This window comes from Dasypus novemcinctus, chromosome 4, assembly GCF_030445035.2.
Source record: "Dasypus novemcinctus isolate mDasNov1 chromosome 4, mDasNov1.1.hap2, whole genome shotgun sequence".
Taxonomy (NCBI): Eukaryota; Metazoa; Chordata; class Mammalia; order Cingulata; family Dasypodidae; genus Dasypus; species Dasypus novemcinctus.
In genome coordinates, this window is record NC_080676.1 from 17304034 (window position 1) to 17311144 (window position 7111).

Consider the following 7111-nt stretch of genomic DNA (forward strand, 5'->3'; position numbering starts at 1 on the left):
GTAATCTCCATATAGCAAAAGCTGTTAGGGGGTTGTGTCTGCTACCACACCTTCAATTATGTTAACACCTGCACTGATAATCCACGAAGGTAAACCAGTAGGGGGCCGGTGGCCTTAGTCCACCCCTTTTCTCCCCACAAAGTTACATCTGAGGGAGAAAAAAAAAGGAAGAAGAAGAAGGAAAAAAAAGGAAAGTCACTTTTATTACACATCAGTGGGAACCTTCTGAAAAAGCTTTCATGCCTAGGAAATTGTTATTTCTTCAAACAGCTGACAGCCCGCAGAGGAAACTCTTAATGGAAACCCAGCTTCTGCATTGTTATGCATGGCCCTCATGTAGATTCAGGGGGGTGGATTAAGTTAGCTTCCAAAGGGCCTATTGTGTGTAGCATTAATTTGCAGGGCTCTTGATATTTGAGTTTGAAGGTTTACAACCTCAGTGTTTACTTAGATGAACTACGTCCTAGGTTTGTTTATTTCCGTCTGCAGTCTCTTATTTCCCAGTAAATGTTACATTTATATTTGTTAACAGCAAGAATGTAGTTATAAATCTGAAAGAAATAATCACACATGCCTACATTCATTCATTTTAAAGCCTTGATCCTGGTCCTCCAAGGTCACCCTTCACTGTTAGGTCTATAAAAGATTATACAGATAAATTCATTTTCTAGAATATTTATGCCACCCAGTTAAACAGCAACATGAAGACAGTATAGTTTGAAATGAATGTTTAATTATAGCCTTCCCCAAAGTGGCAACTTTCTGCAAAATTAACATAATTGCCTACTGTTTCTTTCATATAATATAAATACATGCACCCCCCACAAACACCAATTTGTGCGTTTTGCTTCAAGATGAGCAAATCAACTATAGAATTGATCACTTTCTTTTCTTACTCCTTAAATAATTACTTGTTAATGGTCAGTTGCAATTTTGGCATTGTGAATATTTTTTTAAAATGTTTCCAAATTGTTGCTTTCGAACAGCTATATTTTGTGATTTTTATGAAAACCCTTCAAAAGTCTCATCTTCCACAAATAAATTGCAAACTTACATTCAGAAAATTGTTTAGCACTTCCCCTAACTCATTCCCTCCCTTTCTGAATAGATTGTATAGGTGGTGGCTAACATGAATTAAAAATTCAATATGAATGGCTGAAAAAAAAAAGTGCCTATTGGAATGAATTCTGTCTTAATCTGGATTTAGGGCCTCAATTGAATAGAAGTACATTATGCTTGAACAAACGAAGTTTCTAGTATTTCGAAACCTTTTTTATAGAAAGCAATACCAACAGCATTTTGAATATTTCATTGCACATTTTCTGCTTTTCACCAATATTTTTGATGTCTAACAGATAATTTAAAATGTAGGCTATTCATGGAATTATCCATGTTAGCATTTATATTTAATAGGTGTTGTGATGTAGTGGAGAAGTTCTTTATTTTCTTAGACCTCAGAGACCAAGACCCTAGTTATGGCTCCCTGTGACCTTGTTTGGTCTCTGAAACTCTTTAGGCCTAATTTTTTCATCTGGGAAAGTGAGAGTGACAGTCTATATAATCTGTATAATCTTTTGTGCTATAATAATTCTTTCTTACAGAAGTAACTCCTAATAAAGCTGATATGCCTGGACTTCCTCTATTCCCTATAATCAGATTTGCCAAACTTTATATTATTCCAAGAGTTGTATTTTTATTACTGTTGTTTATAATGATAACTGTTTTTTCATCTGCTATCAATTATTCCTTTTTATTTCAAGGAAAAATTTTTGATAATTTACTTGGAATAGACTCTTGACAGTCCCAGCTGAAACATACTGATTTACAGAAGTGAAAGCTTGAAGCAACTTTTGAGATCTGATTACATTTAGCCTGGCAAGGAATTGTCAAAGATATATGATATTACCATTAGATTATTTGTTGTTTTGGTTTTCACCATGCAGTTCTCCAGGCTGTTCCTATATATCCTGAAAGGCAGCCTGTGCAAAAATAGAATTTAATTGATTGATCTAGCAAATATTTTTAAGCACCTGTTATATGCCAGGCATTGTGCTAAGAAGCATTGAGGATGCAGTTATATATGAGAAATAAAAGGTCCCCTGCCCTTGTACAGCTTATTTGGGGGGCAGTGTCTATCATCCTGTGTAAAAGCGTCGAGTGCTTACTGAATGATTTAGGGCATGTATGAATGTATGAATGAAATAGACCCTCAATGAATTTATGGTTTGCATAAGGCAGAAAAGATATATAGATTCAGTTCAGCTCATTTTAACAGTAAATTATTGAATATCTTCCATGTGCCAAGCACTGAGCTTAGCCCTGGGAATTTTTATTAGGGAAATAAAATACCAGTAAAAGTTGATATAGCAAGACGAGAGCCGTTATACGGTTATATACTCTTAAATACTTGCCAATAGACAACATTTCCAAGGGCTATAATATGTGCTGGAAAAGCTGGCTCCTATAAGCTTCATTTAGTATGGATTTGATCTTGATTTTAAAGTTGTTATAGAAGTTTTTATATAAAGTTGTTGTTATGTAGAGAGAACTTTCCACATAAAAACAACAATAATAAACTACTATCAAACTACTTATCAAATGCTACTGATAAGCTGGATAAAGGACGCTATGGCTAATGAAACTTGTATCTCTTTCCTGAACCACCACATTGTGCCAAAAGGAGGAAGAAAGAGAAATAAATTTTAGTTACTGCATAGTGACGATAATAATGATGACAATGGCAGCTGTCTTTTTTTAGTGGATTTACTATATACTGAAATGTCCTGAATGCCCTACATTCATCACATGATTTATTCTTCTCTTTAATTCTTTGAGGTGGGCATAGTCATCCCCATTTTACAGAAAAGGAAACTGAGGTTTAAAGGAATGACATAATTTGCTCAAGTCATAATGAGCACGAAAAGCAGGGGTCAAGTTTTCTTTGCCTGCCAGTCTCTCCTCTTAATCACTGCAGCACCGTTATCCTAGCCTTGTGGTCAAAGCTCTCCGCTATTTCCAGTCTGGTAGTAACTAACTTAGTCCTCTCTGCAATTCCTTAGGAGACTCCTGGGTGCAATTGTTAATTGCAGCTTAGTACAAGAACAGCTTTTGGGACTGCAGTCCATCAAAGAGAATTTTGTTAAGTGCTTTGTCCAAAGTCTATAGAAATATGACTTTCTTTTTCATGGCAATAGCTACAGCTGCAGCAGTTTTAGAGACTTCTAATAGAATATCAAATGTAATATGTGTCTGCCTCTTAAAAGTACGTGTGTGTGTGATATATATATATAATCATTGCATGATTAAGAAAAAGGAGGTGGAGGTGATGGTGAAGGGTTTATGGAACTTCCAAACTGACCTATTTAGAGAACTACACCTGAATGCCGTCATCTAAAAAAGTGTAGAGTTTCTAAATATGAATGTGGAACTTAAAGGAACACGTAATTTTTTATCCTCCCAAAAGGCTAATATAATACAGGGAGGGAAGGATGGAGAAAAGCAGCTGCAAGCAGACTGGGATTTGAAGTCTGATCCACTACTTTGACAACTGTAAAAACATATTTGATCACTGATGTCATTTCTAGAAAGACTGATATAATACTATGGGTTTTCAGACAACACAGCCTCTCCATGCTTCTAGAGTTGCCATTTCTTGTTTATTTTACTAGTAGGAACTTGCTATCACAGTTTGTTTACCATGCTTTAGTAACTTGGTATGTGCACAAAGAAAAGTTAGACCTAGCTTTAGTTAAAAGTTTTGAAGACAGCAACTTGAGGTGAGAGTTTGTTTTCTAATCACAAACAAAACTAAAGTTGGTAAGTTTATGAAAAGGAAGATAAAAGGAGTAATTTCTCTTCAAGCATTTCAAATCCAAGTGTAAAAGAATAATGAAGTTAGTATATATGTATGCCCTTTTCTAAGTGAGCAGAATTCCCCCCCCCTCCCCACTTAACATAACAGAATTTTAAAACCTCTTTTGGATTTTTTGCCTCAGTGTAGTTTGATTTAAAGAGGGGGGTGATTTGAAGCCAGTTAGCTCTGGGCACAAATCCCTGTTCTCACAGCTATTGTTTGGCTTTAAGACAGCAACCTCCATCATTGGACCTCTGTCTCCTGTGTAAAATGAGTGTGATAACTTTTAGGGTTGTCCTAAGGTTTAAGAGAATGTAGGAGAAACTTACTACACATTGAATAAAGTGTGGTCACGTTTTAGTACTAACCAGATACCAGGGAAATCACGACATCAGGAAAGAATGAAAAAGAAGGATATTGATAACAGAAAAGACAGTGCAAGATCTGGAAAGATATCGACAATAGTTCGAACTGGGAAAGGAAATAGACATCAAAAAAGCCAAATCTTAAAAGATTAGGATGCTTTACAAAGTTTGTCCATGTGGTATTATTTTGATTTTTTGAATTGTGTTTTTCACACACACAAAAATAATACCCCAGAAAAACAGAGGGGGAAAAGTGGCTATATAAAATGTGGGGTGATTAAACAAAAATACCAAAATTAGATTAAATTTGGAACGTTTGCCAAAGGCTAGTGGAACAATGAAAAAGGAACAATGCGATAAAACAAAAACCCTGGGAAGTCTTGAGAGGAAGACAAAAGAAAAACAAAGAGACATGAGAAAGACAGAAAAAAAAAGCAAACAGAAGCACAAAATAAAGGGTTGAAGCCTACATATGTTTGAACCAAGAGAATATACAAAATTCTGCTTTTAATTTTGACAGCAAAAAGATATCTGACTTGAGCAGATTTATGATGGGAAAACAGCATACACTATGTTAGAAAACAATGATTTTCAAACTTCTTAAAATAATTCTATTTTTAAACATGATATATGTCTGTGTTTTTAAAAGCATATGGAATTTTGTGTTTTTTTGGCATGGAGAAACCAGGGATTGTATTATCTATCTGGATACTACCTTACCTATCTGGATACTAGACGTGAGAAACTCGATTGTTTACTCATTCACCCAATCAAAGAAGATTGATTTTTCTATTGCAATTATAACATACAATACAGATCTTATCTAGTATAAAACATCTGTATGTGTCAATTTGCTCAAAGGATAAAAGAGCAACAACAAAAACATTACCAACCACACATCAAGCCACCTAAAAATTCTATGGGGATCAATTCTTACCCTTCTATAGTCAAGTAACGTGTGCATATCTACTACAAATCTAGAGGCAAATAGACTTGTTCCTGTTCACTTGTCACGACAATGAAGCATCTGCTCACTACTATTTTTTTGGGTGTCATTTTTTTCTCCTGAATGCTCCAGTTCAAAAACAATGCCCTGCCACCTTTATTAGTTGTAAAATCTCCCTGTGCTTGCGGTTACATCTCTATGCACCAAAGAAACGATCTCATTAACAAACTAGTTCTGTGCGTCCTTAACACTGAGGGCCCTCGCCTGCAGCTGGAGGCAGCTCTCTGCTCAGCCCGCAGTGCAGAGTGCACAAGCAGGCGACATTGTCACCGAGCACTAACTTCTGCTGCACCAAGGAAGACGGAGAAAACCAGTTCAGAATCGTGGCAAGGCATGAGAGAGGCAAAGGTAATCCTTCTGTTTCTAAATCTGATTTTTACAAGAATTGAATATTTCCACCTGGAAAGGGGCAATTGGAAAAAAGGGGGTTCAGCATCAAAACTGACTAGTCAGGAAATAAATTCACCGACCAACTAGGAGGAAATAAATTGCAAACACCGAAAGAAAAGAGTCTCTGGCTTCTTCTTCATTTTCCTTTTAATGCAACACTGTCATGGAAAAGGAATGAGATGTTTGTAGCATAGATACAAAAGGGGGTGTAATGAAGGTTTCCTTACATGGGACAGTAAACTGCAGGTTAGTGTCCACTTGTGGGAGGATGAGTTTTGGTCTTACTGGAATCTTCAAGTTCGAAGGGACTTTAGAGACCATGCAGTGTCGAATGACCATGCAGTAACGAATGATCACATCTAATACTTTTCTTTTTTTAAAGGGGTAGCTGCAAAGTTTTGGACAAGACCTCTGCAGACAACTGGAAGCACAGTGTACCCAGGTGGTGGGTCTCGTCTGTGGCAATATATTTTTCTGTCTGTCCAATTGAATATGGCTGTAAAGGGAATAAAACCCCATATAATCTCCAGCAGTGACAATTTAATCAGTTGGATGAGGGGGGGAAAGAAGCGGGGTCCTCTAATTTTCATATTTGCATATTTGATTTTTTGCATTAGGGAATAGAGGTTATGGCTTTCTATTATTTCTCAATCTGTTTTAATATTTAACACTTTTATGAGGAACTTTTTGCTGTGGTAGGAGATATCAACTCAAACTGGTCTAAAAGAGAAAGGAAAAATGCCATTTCTTAAATAAAACACTTGATACAGCATGCATTGTGTAACAATTTTCCCTACAAAGAATGTATGTGCCAAACATGGCTTGTGTGCTCCCAGCTTCCGCACGTGATGCATCCATTAAGATTCAGAGATCCACCCTGAGAATGAAGGCAAATGTTTGGAGAACAATGCAAAATCATGAAGAATATACCAAAATATACCCCCATTTTCTGCTAATATTTCTTAAAAGGATGACTATTATTAGCTGTAGCTATTTCTAAGGAAGTAGGGATTCTAAAATACTTTATATATGCACAGGTTTTTTTTTATGAGGTTGTATAGGAGCAATAAATACAGTGAAATAAAAATAAAAAGAAACTTCTTTGCTTTTACAGTTGACAGAATGATTTTATATCTGATAATGTAGTAACAGATTATGGGATAGATTTTAAGATAAATAGGATGCAAGTTCTTTGAACTCATCATCAATTACCTTGTGTGACTCCCATGAGTATATTAAAAATCTCCTCAAAATGGTATTGGACTTGAATTAGTGGAACATGGATGGCTGTTTTTTTATGCATCAGTGCATGTTAGCTTCCACTTGTGAAAGCACCAAAAGTGTGTTGGGCAATTTAAAATAAATAAGAATAGTACTCTATTTGCTTAATGATTTAGAATTTCTTTATAAAACTTGAACTTTGAAGCCAATATTTCATGGGGGGGGAGAAAGGATAATGATTTGGAGCTTATGTAATTTTACTAAAAAAGGAAAAAG

The 7111-nt window shown here is 35.8% G+C and overlaps 1 long non-coding RNA gene across 1 annotated transcript; it reads left to right on the forward strand.

Moving 5' to 3' along the window:
* Positions 1-5432: 5432 nt before the first annotated feature.
* Positions 5433-6143, forward strand: LOC131278333 (uncharacterized). The gene is made up of 2 exons (XR_009185676.2): positions 5433-5572; positions 5997-6143. It is a non-coding gene; the product is annotated as an uncharacterized lncRNA (long non-coding RNA).
* The last annotated feature ends 968 nt before the right edge of the window (positions 6144-7111 follow it).